This window comes from Gambusia affinis, linkage group LG13 (genome assembly GCF_019740435.1).
Source record: "Gambusia affinis linkage group LG13, SWU_Gaff_1.0, whole genome shotgun sequence".
In the NCBI taxonomy this organism is placed as follows: Eukaryota; Metazoa; Chordata; class Actinopteri; order Cyprinodontiformes; family Poeciliidae; genus Gambusia; species Gambusia affinis.
In genome coordinates, this window is record NC_057880.1 from 9,276,454 (window position 1) to 9,298,243 (window position 21,790).

General features: G+C 39.7%; 1 protein-coding gene and 1 long non-coding RNA gene across 8 annotated transcripts in view; one reads left to right on the top strand and one right to left on the bottom strand.

The window, feature by feature from the left end:
• Window positions 1-21,790, top strand: part of grid1a (glutamate receptor, ionotropic, delta 1a) — a 356,932-nt gene that overhangs the window by 222,298 nt on the left and 112,844 nt on the right. The gene's annotated exons all lie outside the window — the stretch shown is intronic.
• LOC122842111 lies at window positions 1,971-4,198 on the bottom strand. The gene is made up of 3 exons (XR_006372490.1): window positions 2,833-4,198; window positions 2,655-2,734; window positions 1,971-2,399 (listed from the first exon to the last, which is right to left on the bottom strand). It is a non-coding gene; the product is annotated as an uncharacterized LOC122842111 (long non-coding RNA).

Genomic DNA, 21,790 nt, shown 5'->3' on the forward strand with positions numbered 1-21,790 from the left:
CGATGCATTAACCTGAGGGCAATATGAAGGCTTTTTTAAAAAAAAATAAACATAAGCATCATATTAAATGCCCACACTATGGCGTTTTGGTCGTCCTATTTATTATCATTAGGTCAAAGGTTAATGCCATTGCATCATTAGAATGTTTTCTGTAATTGATTTACTCCATTCAGTATATTTAAAATGACTAATAAGTAAGAAAAATAGCTAATAGTTTATTTAAGATAAGACTAATAAAGCATTCTAATATTATTGCATCGCCTTACGGCGATGCATTATTGTTCTGATTGTCCTATTTAATATCATTAGGTCAAAGGTTAATGCCATTGCACTGGCTTGCTGCGCAAGCCAGTGCCATAACCTGAGAGGAAAAGATAATATAGGCAGAGATATTGGGGCTTTTATTGGGAAATTTCCATTAAGCTTTATTTAAAAATTGACACATTAATCCTGTGTGTAACAATGGTTTGTTAAAATCTGTTATAAAATGCCCAAAACACAAGTAGTTCTAAAGGCCAGCTCATTCCAGAGTGTCCTCCCATAAATCAGCTGCTCTGGCCTCATGTGTTCCGTTGCTATGGTAATGGATCAGCTGCTAACTGTCAGTGTGTTTGAGACAGAAAGAGGGGAAAAAAATTCTATCTTTGTGAGACACCCAGCCAATTAATATGGAAAAAGCACTCCGAACAAACCTTTGCCGTTCAGGAACCGTAATACATATTTGAAAACCGTTTGAAGCGTATGAGAGGGCTATTTGTCGTCTCCGATAGTACCGCAATTCATATTTTTACCTCATTCACAGTAATTGCAGTGATGAGACAAAAAATTGTGCAGAAACTTTTCAGAAATACATGGAAGTGAACCTGGGAGAGCGTCAGTTACCCTGTCCCATGATTTTGCTCTGAAGCACCTTGACAGAAAACCGTAAATGCTAGAGAAATATCGAACACATTTTACCGGAGCAGGCATGCGTATCAATGTCATGACCGAGTTTGATACCAATCGGGCGATATTTGTGGGCGTGACAGCGATTTCAAAATCGCTTTGGGGTCAAAAATCTGCTTAAATTCTCACTCTAAAAAAACGGCAGTTGGTGTCAGTTATGCTCTGCGTTTCGGCAGTTGGAAATTTTGCTCGTTTTTCGCTTTTTACGTCGCCATCGTAAGTCCGATTCCTTATAAAAATAATAGCACACCTGCGGGAGCAGCCGCACGTTTTGATACCACTTTTGTGGGTGGGCTGCAGCGGTGAGTGAAACGCATTCCGGTTGACGGAAGAATAATAAATAATATACTAGAAAATTCCTGAAGAAATTTAACTGGGGCCTGCCAAAGTGTGCCCGTCGGTTTGGACCCAGCGTTCTGATGCTAAGAATTTGCATCAATGCTAAGCTTAGCTCAAAAATTCAAAAGAAGCATGTGGAGAATCACAAGAATGTTGACTAACATGGAGTTATAACATTCAGCATGACCTAAGTGAATCAGCTAAAATTAGACAAAATGCTAATGTTAGCATGAATGCTGTCAGTAGCATGTGGGGCATCACTAGCATGTTGTCTATACTTGACTTACACCATTCAGTATACTAAACATGGTTAAAACTAAAGAAAAAATGTAATAGCTTATTTAAGCTAAAATGCTAATGCTAATGAACTTAACTTGAGAGAAACAGATAATGCAGAATCATATTAGGGTTAGTTAGAACTACAGATATGGCGTTTTTGTAGTCCTATTTATTATCATTAGGTCAAAGGTTAATACTATTGCACTGGCTTACTCATTAGTTCTAATGAGCCCTGCATTGAACTGTTCAATGTTAATGAACTGCAAGAAGGCAGTTCATGAACATTTACTTAATAGTGACAAAGAAAAAAATTTAATTAAATAACCCACACACACAACAGATCACAGTTTAAATATATATTGAACAATGTTAAAGATTTCTACAAGGTTTTTGCAGCTAAAGTTTACAATGAACTAAAATTACAACATTTAAAGAATATAAATAAAATAAAAAATTTTGCTGTTTTTTATTTTACATGTGTCCTGTCTGGCCATGTGGCACTCAGGGTTGTTGCCTGAGTGTCAAGGTGAGGCCCGACAGATTTACTCTCACAAGTGAAACATCATGGCTTTGCCATGATGTTTCACTTGTTATAAATATAAAACTTATATAACTATACACATACAGGAACTATAACTATATACACATACAGGAACTGAAACTATAATCTAACATGACATATTACAGTCTCTATAGTATAAATAAAAGTATTTTAAATATATACATACATACAAGAAAAACTATTTACAATTATAAACAATGACAAAAAAGAATTGCTTCTTCAAAGGTCTTTGGCCAACTTCTTCGGCATCCAATGTGGTGCGACACATCTCAAACTGTAGTAAAAAAACAGACAAAAACCAAATTAATATACATGACATTTTTAAACATCTATTTGATTTATGAATGAATAAAGTAAAAATTAAACTTTGTTTAAACTAAAGTTTAAGAATGATTAACATAGATATAAACACCAATGTGACCCAAGAAAAAAGGGCATATATGCACTGGATACCTCCTATCAAACGTACATATACAACATCATATATTTCAAGTTAAAATGAACAAAATTTGCTTAATTTGTTACGTACTTTTCTAAAGAAACAATAACTCCATCTTCTCCACATTGGGTGTGGGTCCAAGTCCATGAGGTAGGCCAGAGTGTTCTGGACTAAAAATACACAAGTCATTCCGTCAATAAACAGATATTATCAACAACAAAAAAAGTAACTACTTTTAAGGCTGCTACAATTTAGATACATTTGCTACCTTTCATAGGCTGAACTTCCAGTTCTCGTTTCCTCTCTCTCTTCTTGGCAGCCTCCAAGGATAGCTTCTGTGTGGAACAACCTGCAAAATAACCTGCAAAAACAGACTCAAACTGGAAGAAAAAAGGGTTAATTCCACCAAAACAAGACAAATTCTGACTATGTGGAGGGAGTCAACAGGACAAAAGTGAGTTGAACTTTTGTCTTTGTAGTGAAGTAACCAATAGGGGGCTGCAGCAGTAAAAACTACAGTGTTGATTGGGGAGAGATAAAACAAGGAGAGCTTTAATTGAATGCTACAAAATAAAGAACGAGTTTCGCAAAACAATTTGATTCATTCGAAGGATAACAGTTACTGTAACCGGATTAGAAAAATAAGGAAAATGCTCTGGGCCAGATTGAATATCTATTTGAATTAATTTTGATTTAAAAATGAAAAGAATATACGTGTAGTAACTGATTGTTTTATCTGCTGCTTCCTGGTCCAATTATTTCCAGCAACTACTCTTACAGAGAACCGATAAGTGTTTCAAGATCAGCCACTTTCGTATTCTCAAAGCTCAAACCTTCATGTATACATACAAAACCTGATTATAAATTCTCCTTTCTACGGAGCTAAATAAGTATCGAAATGATTCACAAACTGTACAAAAATATTTTTATGCCTACAACAAAATCCACAAGCTACACCATGATTCACAAATGTGTACAATGATTAAATACATATCAAACCCTCTGTAACAATGATAAAGAAATATAATCCACACTGCTTTCTGATTGCTGCATGTATGAAAGAGACCGCAGTTAGATAAAGTGATATTAAGAATGACATGAGATGTTAACATTTTCTCCAACAAGAATTTCCTGTCATGAATTCGGGATTAAGATGTACAGTGCTTACAAAGTAATCATACCCCTTGAACTGTTCCATATTGTCACATTACAGCCACAAATATATTTGTGGGGAGTAATGCCTCCCTGGCAAGGTCTATTTGGGGGTCCTGGAGAGGAGGGTCTGTCAAATAGTCAAAAGTTGGACTCAAGAAGAGCAGTGTGATTTTTCACCATGGTCATGAAACACTGGACCAGCTCTATAACCTCAGCAGAGTCCTGGAGGGTTCATGGGAGTTCACCCAACCTCTCTACATGTGTTTTGTGGACTTGGAGAAGGAATTCGACTGTGTCCCTCTGGGAACCATGCTGGGGTTCTCCAGGAGTATGGGGTATCAGGCCCTGTGATAGGGGCTGTTAGGTCCCTTTATGACTGATGTCAGAGTCTGGTGTGCATTGCCAGCAGAGTCAGGCTCGTTTCCTTGGCGGAGTCCAACTCTCAGCAGAAAAGAGTCCAACTTACTGCTAGCAATGCAGACTAGACTCTGACATTGGTCACAAAGAAACCTTACAGCCCATATCAAAAGACCATGGACACCATACTTCCCAGAGGGAGACTGTCAAAACACATGTAGATTGTTTGGATGAACTCCTATGCATTCTCCAGGGTCTTACGGACCATCTTTTCCAGGACCCCAGAATAGACTCTACTAGGGAGGCTTAAAAATATACATGATTGAATGATTTTTTTGCAAATAAACTGAAAAGTGTGTATTACTTAGTATATACCTGGAAAAATCAACAGTGTATATTATATACTTGATCTCTCCACTGTATTTCCACATTTGTGGTTGTAATGTGATGAAATATGGAAAATTTCAAGAAACATGACTATTTTTGCAAGTCACTGTAGATGCAGCTTATACTAAAGCCAACACACAGTATATGGGATTGTGGTAGCTGTAGTAAGCCTGCAAGACACCCGACTGGACACAGTATTCTGGATTGGAGATGTACAAGTGGTCAAGAAGAGTACGTTTTTCTGTGGTTGGATGAGAGATGAGTTGCATAAAGCCTTTGGCTCTAAACAACTCACTGATGGCTTTTTTCCCTGGAGGAATAAGGTCCTCATTGAAGTCTCCTAACACGACAATGGGCTGAATATCCATTGAATTCAGGCCATCCAAGAGGTTTGTCAGATTTCTTAAAAATGTTCTAAGATCATAACTTGGAGGCCTGTAAACTGTCGCGATGAGGGTTTTGATTGGGGTGTCCACTTTGACGACGTTAAATTCAAGATCGGTAACCTGGTTGAAGAATCTACGTTCCTGCGGTTGGAGAAGACTCCGCAGTAAGTCGCTACTCCTCCCTCTTGGTAGCAATGTCGACTCTGTTCGAGTAGGAGACATGTCTGTTCCGTGAAAAGAAAGAATAGCCCTCTATTTGGCAAGAAGCTGGAACAGAAGATCCAAACAAATGAGTCTCCGTTAGGCATAAGACATCTGCCAACATGAGTTCATGATGTTGTTTCATGTCCTCAGAGTGACAGACAAGACCTTCGACATTGTGGTGGACAATTGTTAATGTTGCACCCTGATGACCAGACTGAAAATGCAAGAGCGGTCTGGTGTGCAATTACGATTCTGTTCTCATTGATTCCATAGCTGCTCTGATGTTTTCGTCAGCGTAGATCTTACTTTCATCGAAATCAATGATTTTAAGTCCTTCCAGGGAAGTTGTGCGACTGAGGGCGACATATGCCATTCCAGGTTCAAAAATACGCTTCAAGGAAATGACCGCAGACTTCATAGTCATCCCTTGGACCTTGTGTGCCGTACACCCAAAGGCTAACCTGATTGAAATTGCCGTCGCACCACCCTTTACGCTACTCTGTTCCTCAAATCTCTCAATGTAAACGAAGCCGTCTGGTTTACCCTGAATTTTTTTTGTATGTCCAGCAAGGGGGTTGTCCAATTTGAGTCCAATTAATTTTACACTAGTCCTTCCATCTTTGGTACTAGTGACAATATCAGAAATGGTGCCAAACGTTCCATTCACAAGGCCATCCTCTACATCCAAGTTTCTTATAATCATTACCCTAAAACCCAAACCAGCCTGTATGTTGTTACACAAGTCTCGTTTGTTGCCCGCTATACAACAGCCCAAATAAATCATGTTTCCTGTCTTTGTAACTCTTTTGTAGTCCTCTGCCTCAATATCAACTGTTACTGCACCTAAAGAGGCCACAACTGCTGCATTATGGGTGTCCACCTGTTTGTTTGTTGCAAAAATGTGTAGGACATCCATTGGACATTCTTTGGGTCAGTAACAGCTTGGATCAAAAGAGTCCTGTCATCCTCACAAAGCAAATCCGCTTTTAACTCTAACTCGGTTCAGTAGCTCTGCAAACGCCGGTCATCTTTCTGCCGCATGATTAAGGTGATCATCTGGAAATTCTCATTCCAGATATCAAGCATGCCATCCTCGGTGACACAAAGAGGTTTAGCTCGTCCAAGAGGTGGAAGTTGGAAGAAGTCCCCCACAGCCAAAACAGAGACCCCACCCATGAACCTGTTGTTCCCCTTGATTTGTTGAAATCTCCAGTCAACATATGCAAGCAGGTCTTTGGAAACCATGGAGATTTCATCGATGATTAAGATTTCTACATTAGAAAGAACTGCCCTCACGTCATCCAAAGAATTTCCAAGTCCCTTGTATGGTGGCTTTAAACTTTTAGGTAGTTTCAAGATGGAATGTAAAGTCTTCCCTGAAATGTTGTACGCTGCAGTACCAGTAAAAGCTGTGAGGAGCACGGTAGGCTTGGACATGTCACCAATTTCAAGAAGTCTAGGAAGCTGTCGCAAGAGCTTGGTTGCCTCCTGGTAAACACATTTGATGACATGAGATTTACCACAACCAGCTCCTCCCGTCAAGAAATAAAAGAACGGTTCTGGGTCGTCACCCCAGACGCGCTTCAAACACCAATCGCGAATGGCATAAAACACGGACGCTTGAGTCTCATTTAAACTCCTGTACATTTGTCTGATGAAATCAGGGCTCAATTTAGGAGCTTCGATTTTTGGCATGTCTACAGTGCTGACATCAATTTCATAATCTGGAATAGGGTCTTGCTCTTCATCTTCTTGCAATGGTGGTCGTTCAGCAGCGCATTCTAAACGGTCTACCTCAACCTCGGGTGCAAAAGTGTTCCACGCATTTCGAACCGGTCCCTGCTTTTTTAATTCTTCCATAATTTTGTCAATTTTTTTACCTTGCCCTTCATACCTTTTGCGATTGAAATCCACATAATGTTTAGCCCGATATCTACCACGGAACCCGTTGTTGTAAAAGGCTTCGTAGGTTGTGTGTTCCTCATTTTTAAGGTCCTCATCTGCCTATGAGGAAAATACAACTTCAGAAGCCGCCTGTAAAACTTTTCGGGGGTTTTTTTCTCAGAGAAACGAGTAAATCTAATAACTGCAGGTTTGCCCATAGTTCTTTTCTGGATGTATCCTGCATCATTAAGGAGGGGAATTGCGTTTGGCCCTTCAATTTGTCTGCCATATAGAACCCGGTATTCTGACGCAAATTCTGCCAGGCACATGTGTTCGAATTCTAACGTTTCTGGTCTGTTGAGATATTTTTCCGGCAATCCTGTCATCCACACATTTTCCTCATCTGGGGACAGGTTCATGAGTTTACTCATCGGAAGGCTCATTTTTACACCGTCTTCATCTGTTTGAAGAAAAGAACTGCGTGAGGACTTTTTGAGAGGTAGGCTACAAGTTCGAGGAACGGATTCTTGAGCACTGACCTCTCTCTGTTTTGAATAAGCCTGCATGATCTTTTTCATCTCATCGCGTTGGCTAACATTGGCCGTCTTTAAATCATCTACAACAGACTTGAGGAACTGCGCCATTTCATGCTCTGGCTTGGCTATGTAGGACATCATGTACTCAATGCAGCTGTACTCGTCAAGCACATACTGAATGTCCATGTTGGCGTTCCATGCACGCAGGAGATCGGGGTTGTACGCGTTAACCCAGCTATCTTTAGGATCGCGTTTCATCATTACCACCATTCCAGAAGTGAGAGCATCCACATGGCCATTGTACTCTACTTTGGTCATATTACAAGCCTGGAGTAACTCTGACAAATCCCTGAAAGATGATTTGTCATCTTTCAGTAAATCCCTAATTGGTTTCAGTTTTCTCTTTGCCTCTCTTTGTAGGTTTGAGACAAATGGTGATCTAGATTTTCTGGACTTTCTCCTACCTTTTTGTTTACTTTGCTTTGGTTTTTCGGCATCATTTTCAAAATCAAAGTCAATTACTGGGACGGTGATTCTGGTGCGGTCCATTGGTAGTTTGGGGAATCCAAATCGGCATTCAACATTACCTTTTTTGCATGATTTTGAGTGGTTTTTGCTGTGCATTTGAACCTCTGATACAATTTTGTGAAGCTCTGGATCTCTGATTTCATCAGGCAACTGACAGCATATATAACGATCAATGAAGTTTATGACTTCACCGCAAAATGAGGGGTCTTCCATTTCAGGTGCATCCTTAATCCATATCACAGCATGGATATGGGGTGAACCCCTTGCCTGAAATTCCACACGATAAAAGTAATCCTCAACTGGTCCAATAGGTTGCGCAGGGGAAAGAATGAGGTCTCTAAACAGTGCATCCACTCTCTTTTCAAACATCCGCATGACAGTGACAGGGTTGCTCCTTAGAATGTCACACTTTGCATTCCAGTCAAGCTCAGAAAAACTTACCTGCTCCCCATGTTGACCTTTGATGGCCTCAATGACTTCTGGCCATCTCATTTCAGCAGCGGAGAATGTGCAAAAGAAAGTGGGCTTTCCAAGTTGCCTCACCATGCAAATCCCGTAATCCTTTCTCCCAATAAGCAGGAGTTCCTCTCAAGGGTTGCATGAAACGGGTGGCCTCTTTATTTTGGATCAATTTTTCCAACTCCTCTTTGTTCTGGAGCATTTTGCTGGAAATATTTTTCCCATCTTTGGCGCTTGGTTTACCTTTTCTTGTCTGAATGGACATACTATCATTGGCAATATGAGTTTCTGTCACAAACTGAGCAAAGAAAAGGTAACTCTGGTCTTTGGCAAACCGAGTATCTATTGAGAAAAGCCGGACATTGAAATACATACTCGGTGAAAGTGCAACACGGCGGGATTCATCTAATGTATTTATCCCAGTTGGGAAATGCACAGGGTATGCCTTGGCCTCAAGTCTTGGAACACTGAAGAAGGAGATGGGCTTGTTCCCCTGAGCCGGCGCAATGCTGAAAATCCCTTCTCCATATGATAATACTTCCTGTGCTATGTCAGGAGGCTGCATGCAGGTGTCCAAGATCAGACCAGGGCGAAGTGCCTGATGCTCTGCCCCTATGTGGTCAGGCTGCTGGTCTGTTGCTGCATCCATTTCAGCCTCCTGTGCCTGTAGATCAGAGTCCTCAACTGGCTGGTCGTCTTGGAAACCCTCAAATGTTGCACTTTCATTTATACTAATGTCTTTGTAATCCGGATGACTCTCTTTAAGCTTTATCAGTGCAGCCAAGACATTTTTCATGTTAACTGTGTAAAAGTATTGGTAACCTTTAAATTTGGTTTTTCTCTTAAGCTTCACCTGTAAAAGCTGGGCTTCCTCACGGGGCCTCGGAAGACTGTTTACAACTGTTTCCATGTCAGAAGGAACACAAACAACAGCTCCATGTATTGCCCTTTGCTGTCCTTTTGGCAAGGAAACAATTTTTGCAAAAGGTAAAATCTTTGCAATTAATTGCCTTTCAAGTACATTCAATTCCGCAAGCTCTGTGGGAACCGAAGCCAGGTGAAGGTTATTGGCAGCAGCAATCGATGGCATCTTTCCTCTAGTTAGATGGCTGTCACATGTGTAGCAGATCCACTCCCCCATCCTCTCTTCGGGTACAGAACATGGGGTAGAGCAGGCAGATCCACACACATGAACATACGCACCTGTTAGACAATCAGATACTACACGCATATTCTTGGTATATTTATCTCGTTTGCAGTGCTTTACTTGATTGGGGAAAAGAGCTCTGTGGCACACGGTACAAACATATGTGGGTCCGTTTTGAATGTTCTTATAAAAGTTTTGTATCGCAGCTTTCATTTTGTCACTCATCAGAGGGCGTGGAGTTTCAAGGTGGAAGCCTACATTTCTTTTGTACTTTCTTCTGATTCGCAAAGCATGTTCTAGTGTTAAAGTTTTGGAAAGTACTTGCCTTGATAGTCTGCCTCTTCTGTTGGCAACACATTTTTTATTATGTTTGACTCGATAGCCAGGCTCACTATGATACTTTGCCTTCATATATCCACGCATTGTTTTTTTTTGTCGGCTTCTGAAATCGGGATTGTTTCTGAATCGTTGCCTTATGTATTCACGCATTGTCTTTTTGTGTTGGGTTCTGAAGACTGGATAATTTCTAAATCGATTCCTAATGATTGATTTTTGTCTGCTTCTGAAGACAGGATCATCTCTGAACCGTTTCCTTATATACTCAGCCATATAGGCTTTATGTTTGGCTCTGAAGCTGTGGACAAAGTTGAATCTGTACTTAACGTAATTTATTTGTCTCTTCCGGAAAGACGCATCTGTCCTATATCTATTTTTGATCTGATTCTTCCTCTGTGCTTGATGAAGAATGTATGTTTCTTTTAAGGCCTGTAGTTTTTTGGTCCTAAATGTTGGAGATTTCAGATATCTTTCTTTTTCAGAGGAACTTTTTTTCACTTTATTTTGTACATTCTGTCCCTGTTGCGTTTTGACCCTGTACCTAATTTTTCTTCTCTTGGCTTTTGTTGCTTTTGATACATTTGGAATGGTTGGAACCGTTTCCTCTAATACGTTTGCAACTTCGCTAAGCCAAGGAGGCATTTCCTCTTCAGAGGTGCTCTTGGATTTGAAGACAGTTGGACTTACTTTTGTGGCTTCAGGTGAAATATTCTGAAAGGCCAAATCCTGAGAAGAATTTGGCCTTTCAGAAGGGTCGTCATTCTCCCTGACAAAACCTACTGGCACAAACTCATAGGTGGCATTGGGGCCGCGGTTTCGAAAAAGCTTCTGCAGATGGTTGACCATGTCAGACAGTTTGCAGAAAGTCATCATAACTGCAGTTCCACTGGGGTGGGGCAGGCCTGCTGAATTTCTTGAGTGGGAATCAAAAACTCCAAACCGACCGCTTCTGTCCCTGAAAACTGCAATGCACTCTGGCGTCACCAAAAGAAAAGCATGGGTGACATTTTCCGACAGACATTCCAGTTGCAGGGCAAGAGGCAAACCCAATTGTCGAGATCCTTGAGGGCTCCCGCTACCAGCAAAAACATGACCTACCCTTAAACCAGTTGTGTGTACAGCATAGATGTTCCTGTCAGTCAACACATGGTCAGGCATCTCTTCAAATGTCAAGTGATTGTCACGAAACGTTCCATCACTGATCAGTTGCTGTTTAACGCCGACATAAAGTTGGTCTCCTTTTTCAATCACTCTGTCAAGCAACACTGTGTCAAACTGCAACCCCTCATTGTGGTAAGCTAAAAATGTGAGTGCCATGCATGTGCACTGATGATTGCGGGAAAATGCAGCATACCTTTTGTCGGCTTGAGAATGTGAGGCACTTACCGACAGGACAGGTGGACCGCTGATCCCGGGTTCCAGCGCAGAAGCCTGTCACATTAAAAGAAAAAGTCAGTATTTATACAAATGTTCACCTGATGACTATCTACCACCAATTAGGCCAGTTGTACACAAGTATTTTGTAATTCAGTAATCAATTATTCAGGTGATAAATAAATTAATTGAAATACAATTTTGATAAACATAATGGTAAATACTATTATTACAACAGTATTGGATCAGTTTTCAATATAAATTCATATGTTCATATTTGTGCATCTAAAATTTGTTTTTCTGTACTTCAGAAATTAATCTGTGGGCGTACAATATTAGCTCACTTTTTTAGCCAATCTGAAAAAACAAATATTTTGAAATTATATTCAATTTAATAAAAATAAAAAAGGCACAAATAATAAAGCAGCATGCCCACAAAGTAAAAAACTGGAAAACACATTTTTTAATATATATAAAATCACTTTGCACAGTCATTTGTAGCTTTTGTGCGTGACAATCTTTGACATCTTCATCATACACAGAACCACGTATGTCAACTTTCTCCACAACGCATTTATTGTGACTGAGATGGTAGGAAGGAGTTACCTGGCAGCTCCCATCCCGGACATGGTCCTCCAGCGGCACGGAAGAGGACTCGGTAGGGGCCTCGACGTCCATCGGGGGGACCGGACTCCGTGCCTGGCGACGAGCTGGCGTGGTGGTCTCTCTCGGCGCTCCCTCCATCTATAAATCAACAGAAGCTATCAACTTGGTGCAAACTGAAAATATATATTTTATTATCTTAAAGACTGTGATATATTTTCTGAATCAATGACACACCTGCCGCTCCACCGGATTCAGCTTGGAGGGATCGGAAATTGGACGACGCCTCGGACTCGTCTTCTAATAAAAAAATAGAACAAATTATCTAATTGTTAAAACAAACTGTGGCACATCAAATTCAAATGATTATTATTATTTTTTAAATAAAATAAAATACCTTCTTCCTCGTCGGAGAACATGTAGGTATCGGAGCGTCAAGGCCAGACGCAGGAACGATCCGGTCCATCTCCTCCAGCAACGTTGGGCTGAACCACACAGGATTCGGGGGGATGGAAGAATCCAGCAGGTCTCCCTGTAAAATAAAAAAAAAAAAGCTTAAAATAGATTCTTTTGTACACCGAGGACACAACATGTTTTGCTCTGAGGTAAAGAAAATCATACCTGTTGGTCAACCATCCTCCCAGTGGCCTGTGGATAGCCATCACCACCCTGGCCCCCGCGAGGCGACTGTAAACAATGAAAAATTATATTCAGTGGAAGCAAGGTATATATATATATAGTCATTTTTAATAAACTTTGATTTTACCTTTGCATTTCCTCAAAAGAAATTATCTTAGTGTTTTGTGTGGTATTTCCTCCAGCACAACCTAAATTGTCACTTTTTTCTCTTTTGGATAAACTGTTACTACACATACAGGAGTTACAAAAAATTTCAAGTTGGAAAATGTTTATTTTTTCACTGTGAAACTCACAAAGGGTTTCTACCTTAACTCCTGGAGTTTACCATGGCTGGAAGCTGCTTACTAGCTGGTGGGGGAGTAGCTCTTCCTCTACCCCTGGTGATCAACTCCTTACAGCTGTACAGCGCCGCCATTCCTCTGCTTGGACCTCTGAGTACCTGCCTCTGACCCTACGATTACCTCATTTTACCCTTTATGCCTCAGATTATCTACATTTCTAATAAAACTGCCATCAACATAATTTTAATCTTCACTGTGCCTCACAATATGGCTCCAAGTTTCCCTCTTTGACTTCAAGTTAAAAAAATAGCAAACCTGCCTGCTGCACATTTATTAGTTACACAATTTTTCATATACAATGACCAGACTGTGAGTGTCTTTACTCCAAGTTTTTCCTGGACTCATTTATAGATTAACATAAGTGTGCGCTTGTTATTTTGTCTATTTATTTTATATTTTGTCACATTTTTAAACTACTTACAATATCACAGTTATGTATACATTTTCATAAATTTTATATTGCTTATGGTTTAATTTGTATTAACTAATATTTACACCTTGGGTGATCCACCTTTTCAGCAAATAAGCAATTTCCCCTTCGACATCAATAAAGTATATTTGATTTCACAAACTACATATAAAGTGTGTGTGACACCAATCAATATCACTATGTCACTGTTTTTGCTATTACTCTGGTACCACTTGTCACAGTTGCTCTTTTCACCATTACTTGCACAAGTTTCCCCCATTTCTTAGATGAAATTTCAAATAACAAAGGGATGTCATGTTGCATTTTATATTTTATGTTTGAAAACTAATTCCCTTTCACATTCTCAAAATAGGTGGTTTTTGACATTTACATGATCTTCTGAAAAGTTTTACTTGCCCTCAACACAATAAAAAAACTGCTATGTAGTTTATGATCTGTACTTTGAGGAAAAGTTGAAATGGACACTCAGGTAGGCAGACACAAAACAGACATGTTAAAAAGTCAAATATACACATTCATGGATTCTTAAAGAATTAAACATGCAAGATTTTGCTTAAATCAACTAAGCATGTATCCAGTACCTTACGGCCACCAACCACAGTCCAGGCGAAGGGGTCCGAACGACGGGGAGCAGCCACCTCGCCAACCACAACCAGCCGGGGCAGGGGACGTCTCACCGCGGGGGGGGATGCCGTCCCAGGAGGAGGAGCCAACATCACAGGAGCTGGAGATTTGGTGCACTTAACTCAAGTTGCGAAGACCGCCGCCTCAAGCAACTGAGAAAGGACCTCCATCCCAGGACGATCGCTCAAATGAACCTGAAGATATAAACACATTTTATAAAATACAGTACGCCTAAGTAACATTTTTAAAATACAATTCTAAAAATTAATTCAACTTACGCCGTCCCTGCTCCACAAGGCTAGGCTGCTCAACGGGAAGTGTTCAGTGACAGGCAAGTACCGAACACCTAGACAGAAAAAAAGAAAAATGTCATTCTTAATGTCAATCACACTAACAATGTCGTAATTTGAGAAAAGTAGATACAAAAGGAAAAATAAATAATTTTTTCATACATCTGAACCCTGAAAACTATAAAACATTAATTTGCTGAAGTTTTACTCTAAACACAAATTGTCTATGTCACTTACCTCTCTGAGCAGCCACACGTTGAAACTCCTGCCGCAGCAGCTGTTGCACACTTTCCTTCACGCCAAGGCGTGGGGGAAAGTCCACAACGACCACCTGTAAAAATTGAGACAAATAAATGAACAAATTAACATATGCCAGGTTTTCTGATATATTTGATTATGGATAAATGCAGTGGATATTATACTTACATTAGCAGAGAGGTTGCAGACGGTACGCAACAAAGCGTCAAACGCCGCTCCGGCCTCCACGAAGGTCCTGCTGGCGGTCAAGTTGTTACTTGGGGCCAGAAGACAGATCACCTCGGGGGGCCGAGGCAGAACTGCATCCAGCACCTCAAGCCACAACTCTTCCGCAGAAGCTCCGGGAGATGCAAGCATCCCTAAGGAGAAGTCGCCCTTTGGCATGGTAGAATACCCATCCACAATAGCACGCAGATGGGAATCACCAACCAAAAGAGCAAACTGAAAAATAAAAACAAACATTAAGGTTTTGCTTATAGAGTTTTATCATTCAAACCAAGATTTGTGTATGAAATCGATAAAAAAAGTACCTTCTTCTCCAGAGCCTCGGCAGTAGGCAGAACCAACTTGCAGCTCCGTCTGGTCACCGGGAAGCTGGCCACGTCTCCCAGCGATGGCACGCGCCCCACGGCCTGTTTAGAGATGTGCATTTATCAAGATTAGGATTTAATGGCTTTGAAAATTTAACAAGAAAACAACAAAGATCTGATATACATACGCGACTCCAGAGAAGTCGACTGCCCACGGGGCTCCTCGTCCTGGCGAACCACGGGCGACATCTGCAAAAGAATTATTTAAAAAATGTTTAGATTAAGTACAAACATAACTGGATTGGGCTATTCTACATAAAACATACTGAACTTGTCATGAACATACCTGGTAGGGCAGGCCACCCTCCAGCAGTCGGGACGTCTAAAGACATAAATAAAATGAGTAAACCAAATGACTGTTATCATCCAACAATAAGTTACTAAAATATAAAATGACAGCCTTACCTTCGTCGGCGGAGACCGAGTCGGGTTCCAAGCGCTGGGTGCGAGCGTTGGTGTCCCAGGCTATAAACACAGAAATGATTATAATCATGCTTAAAGTCCAAAGTACAGTAAAAACTACTGTTAGACAAAAACAATTACTGCAATTTGTAATTGATATACCTTGGCGACGACCGGCACACTCTCCAGCTTCCTCCATCTCACCTTGGCCGCCTCGGAGCGCCGTCCCCTACGGGGCATCCTGTAAGACCACAGTAGAAAAAAAGAAGACACCTGGGGGGGGAAAGGCGGTTATTTAAATGTGTGTGTGTGTGTGTGCGTGCGTGTAACTGAATGTTACTATGTGCAAAAGAACTTGTCTGAATATGTAGATAAAATATGTGTCTGTAGGATAAAGAGGTCTGAGATGATGTGGTGATGCAGAGGTGAGAATCGCAGCAGGCAGCAGTGGAAAACTTCCAAATCGCCAAGTCTCGCACAAGAGAAAAGCTGTAAATACAAGAAAAATAAATTTCAATTAATAAAGGATCGTAAAAATATATATTTTTAAAAAATAGGTTGTTTTTTTTCTTAATATAAGGACAAAGTTCAAAATATTCTGAGGCTTCTAAACAGGACCAATATACTTTTCACAACTGGTGTAAACATCCGTGCATTTTACAACTTGGTCAAAAATGTAATTAAAAAAAAACAGATTAAACAAATAAATCTAACAGGTTTGTCTTATGCAAATTGAAAAAATAAACTTTAACCAAATTAACCAAGTCATTTACTATATAATCATCCAACTCATCCAATCCCAATGTATGACTGTATATCACATAGAAATCTGAAAAAAACTTACGAGACTTAAAAACACTGCAACATTTAATTATTTAGCTTCCTGTGGGTCTAAAACATTTATCTTCACCTTTACAAATTCCCTTTGTGTGATTTATGGGTGCGACTTCCGCAGCAAACCGGAACCATCATTTGTTTACATGTTAGCAACTCGCTAACCGGCTTTCGTCAAAGGTCTTACACACAAAATAAACCTAGATATTTTATTTTGTCATTCCTGGGCCAAACATAATGATACAATCTCAGATCATGAACTTATTTTATTAAATTCAAGCTAAAATAAAATGGCTAAGTTTGATTAGTCCATCAGAACCAGAACCGATGTTCTCCGTTGCTGAGTCACGCTAAAAATCAACAGATAAATGACTGCAGGTGCTGCGCTTCAGACCGTACTACACTCGAACCGAACTGAATAACACATGAACCTGTTATAGAGAGCAACTTGCGACTGGTAAGTGACATAAGATGCACTTGCGGATCTATATCATATATCATGAGGGCTAGGAATAAATTGGCTAAATCTACAAAACTCCTGTTCCATCAAGCTATCAGGTATGCTATCAGAGCCACAACAAAATATTCCACAGCAGTCAAACTTTTAAAATTGAGCACATTTCTCAAAGAACACATTATGTCTAAGCAGTTATAATAATACTGTAATCAAATGAAATATTGAAATAGTATATTTCATGGAGAGAACGCAAACACGTCTTACCTTGACCGAAGCAGACTCGGAAGCAGAAAGTTCCAGAAGCTTGACGACTTGGTATCGTGGCAGCCAATCAGAGATGGTGCTTTTCCGCTTCTATGACGTAACCTGCTGCTGACCAGTCAGCATAGCAACGATTTTAAAAATGCAAACATCACAGCTGCCTGGCAAATTCTTCACCTTACGTCCACAGGCATAGAGACAAGATGGTATGTGTCAACAAATCAGTGATTGACATTTTCCATGTTTATGACATGATTCAGCTGATTTTCAGCTTCCACAGTGCAAGCTGATGCTGGCTTCTTTTTAATTTTATTTAATTTTTATTTAAATTTAATTAATTTAATTCTGTTTATTTATAATAATTAATATTATATTTTTTTTAATGGAGGAACACAAACCCACCTATCATAGCAGCTGGCTGGCAACTTCTGCACCATACATCACAGGCTTAGATACAAGATGTTATGTGTCAACCAATCAGATATTGACATTTTCCAGAGCTTCAGCTGACGTGTCAGCTTTGAAAAAACAAAAAAATTATATGTATAGAAAATTTTTATTTAAAAAAGGTTTATTTTTACTATATGTAAGTAAGAGAAATAGCTAATAGCTTATTTAAGCTAAATGGTTAATGCAAATTAACTGCCTTGGCAGTTCAGTAACCGCAGGAAAAGATATTGCAGAATAATATTATTGCATCGCCATAGAGGTGCAATAATGTCAGTGCTAAAGGTAATGCACTTCACTGTCTTGCTGACAGTGCCGTAACCTGAGAGAAAAAAAACTATGCAAGCTGATCTTATTGAACCGCCTATGTCCACTAGTGGGGGCAGTAAAATGCTAATGTGCTAAAGTTAATAACCAATAACTTGTAATAGCTTATTAATGCTAAAAGGCTAATGCTAATGAACTGGCAGTTCCCTAACCTGAGAGAAGAATATAAAGCATTCTAATATTGATGCATTAATCTGAGGCAATATGAAGGCTTTTATTTTGAAAAATAGACATAAGCTTCATATTAAATGCCCACACTAATCCAATGCCTAACAGTGTTTGGGTTAAATTACTTATTTACTGGCCTAAACAGCCAGTAGTTCTAAATGGAAGCCAGTAGTTCTAAATGGAAGCTCTGTTTTAACTGAGTGTTAGTTAGAACTACAGATATGGTGTTCTGATAGTCCTATTTATTATCATTAGGTCAGTTAATGCCATTGCACTGGCTTGCTGCAAGCCAGTGCCATAACTTCGAGAGGAAAAGATAATATAGGCAGAGATTTTAGCGCTGCACTCACCTAACAGGGATATTGGGGCTTTTATTGGGAAATTTCCATTAAGCTTTATTTAAAAATTACACACTAATCCTTTGTGTAACAATGGTTTGTTAAAATCAATTATAAAATGCCCAAAACACAAGTAGTTCTAAAGGCCAGCTCATTCCAGAGTGTCCTCCCATAAATCAGCTGCTCTGGCCTCATGTGTTCCGTTGCTATGGTAATGGATCAGCTGCTAACTGTCATGTCTGTGTGAGACAGAAAGGGGGGAAAAAAATTCTATCTTTGTGAGACACCCAGCCAATTAATATGGAAAAAGCACTCCGAACAAACCTTTGCCGTTCAGGAACCGTAATACATATTTGAAAACCGTTTGAAGCGTATGAGAGGGCTATTTGTCGTCTCCGATAGTACCACAATTCATATTTTTACCTCATTCACAGTAATTGCAGTGATGAGACAAAAAATAGTGTGTGCAGGGCTCAGAAAATTTTCAGAAATACATGGAAGTGAATCTGGGAGAGCGTCAGTTACCCTGTCCCATGATTTCACTCTGAAGCACCTTGACAGAAAACTGTAAATGCTAGAGAAATATCGAACATTTTAGAGCAGGCATGCGTATCAATGTCATGACCGAGTTTGATACCAATCGGGCGATATTTGTGGGCGTGACGGCGATTTCAAAATCGCTTTGGGGTCAAAAATCTGCTTAAATTCTCACTCTAAAAAAGCGGCAGTTGGTTTCAGTTATGCTCTGCGTTTCGGCAGTTGGAAATTTTGCTCGTTTTTCGCTTTTTACGTTGCCATCGTAAGTCTGATTCCTTATAAAAATAATAGCACACCTGCCGGGATCGGGCCGCACGTTTTGATACCACTTTTGTGGGTGGGCTCGCAGCGGTGCGAGCCATTCGGTTGACGGAAGAATAATCAATAATATATAAAGAGACATTCTATTGGGTGTAGAACAATAGGTGCCTGCCATGCAATGCATGGAGGCAGTGACTGACTTGCTTCGCAAGTCAGTCACTGCTCTCCTTATGCATTGCTATGGGGCAGGCCCCAATAAAGAGACATTCTATTGGGTGTAGAACAATAGGTGCCTGCCATGCAATGCATGGAGGCAGTGACTGCCGCAAGTCAGTCACTGCTCCTTATGCATTGCTATGGGCAAACCAACTAGAAAATTCCTGAAGAAATTTAACTGGGGCCTGCCAAAGTGTGCCCGTCGGTTTGGACCCAGCGTTCTGATGCTAACAATTTGCATCAATGCTAAAGAAAGCTGCAATGTAATCAATAGAATCACAAGAATGTTAAGTAAACTGGACATGCACCATTCAGTATGATAAAGTAAGTGTATAAGCTAAAATGAGCAAAAATGCTAATGTTAGCGTGAATGCTCTCAGTAGCATGTGGGATATTATTAGAATGTTCTCTGTAATTTACTTTATTCCTTCAGAATACTAAACATGGCAGATAAGCAAGGAAAATAGGTAATAGCTTATTTAAGCTAAATGGCTAATGCTAATGAACTCAGTTCCCTAACCTCGGATAAACAGATAATGCAGAATGATATCATTGCACCGCCTACAGCGGTGCACTATTTAGAGGGGCATATTGAGGCTTTTCTTTTGAAATTTGCAGTAAGCTTCATATTAAATGCCCACACTAATCCAGTGTCTAAGAGTGCTTTGGATAAACCAATCACGTCAAGCAAAAATGAGCAAATATATGATGTAAAAATTGCCAAGGCTTTTATTTTGAAATTTTCAGTAAGCATCATAAGAAATGGTCAAACTAATCCCATGTGTAACAGTGAATGTGTTAAATTGAATCCTAATAGTTTTAAGCAGTTAGTTTTTCTGATCAAAGCAGGCCAAACATATCTTTACCTAAGTGTTGCCAATAGCATGTGGGGTATCATTAGAATGTTTTCTGTAATTGATTTACTCCATTCAGTATATTTAAAATGACTAATAAGTAAGTAAAATAGCTAATAGTTTATTTAAGGTAAAAGTCTTATCTTAATGATCTGCCTTGCTGCGCAAGGCAGATCCCTAACCTGAGAGAAGAATATAAAGCATTCTAATATTATTGCATCGCCTTACGGCGATGCATTAACCTGAGGGAAATATGAAGGCTTTTATTTTGAAAAATAAACATAAGCTTCATATTAAATGCACACACTAATCCAATGCCTAACAGTGTTTGGGTTAAATCTCTTATTTACTGGCCTAAACAGCCAGTAGTTCTAAATGGAAGCTCTGTTTTAACTGAGTGTCAGTTAGAACTACAGATATGGTGTTCTGATAGTCCTATTTAATATCATTAGGTCAAAGGTTAATGCCATTGCACTGGCTTGCTGCGCAAGCCAGTGCCATAACCTGAGAGGAAAAGATAATATAGGCAGAGATTTTTGCAGCGCTTACGGCGCTGCACCTGACAGAGATATTGGGGCTTTTATTGGGAAATTTCATTAAGCTTTATTTAAAATTACACACTAATCCATTTGTGTAAGAATGGTTTGTTAAAATCAGTTATAAAATGCCCAAAACACAAGTAGTTCTAAAGGCCAGCTCATTCCAGAGTGTCCTCCCATAAATCAGCTGCTCTGGCCCCATGTGTTCCGTTGCTATGGTAATGGATCAGCTGCTTACTGTCATGTCTGTGTGAGAGACAGAAAGGGGGGAAAAAAATTCTATCTTTGTGAGACACCCAGCCAATTAATATGGAAAAAGCACTCCGAACAAACCTTTGCCGTTCAGGAACCGTAATACATATTTGAAAACCGTTTGAAGCGTATGAGAGGGCTATTTGTCGTCTCCGATAGTACCGCAATTCATATTTTTACCTCATTCACAGTAATTGGAGTGATGAGTCAAAAAATTGTGCAGACTCTTTTCAGAAATACATGGAAGTGAATCAGGGAGAGCGTCAGTTACCCTGTCCCATGATTTCACTCTGAAGCACCTTGACAGAAAACCGTAAATGCTAGATCAAAGCAGGCCAAACATATCTTTACCTAAGTGTTGCCAATAGCATGTGGGGTATCATTAGAATGTTTTCTGTAATTGATTTACTCCATTCAGTATATTTAAAATGACTAATAAGTAAGTAAAATAGCTAATAGTTTATTTAAGGTAAAAGTCTTATCTTAATGATCTGCCTTGCTGCGCAAGGCAGATCCCTAACCTGAGAGAAGAATATAAAGCATTCTAATATTATTGCATCGCCTTACGGCGATGCATTAACCTGAGGGCAATATGAAGGCTTTTATTTTGAAAAATAAACATAAGCTTCATATTAAATGCTCACACTAATCCAATGCCTAACAGTGTTTGGGTTAAATTCCTTATTTACTGGCCTAAACAGCCAGTAGTTCTAAATGGAAGCTCTGTTTTAACTGAGTGTTAGTTAGAACTAAAGATATGGTGTTTCTATAGTCCTATTTAATATCATTAGGTCAAAGGTTATCG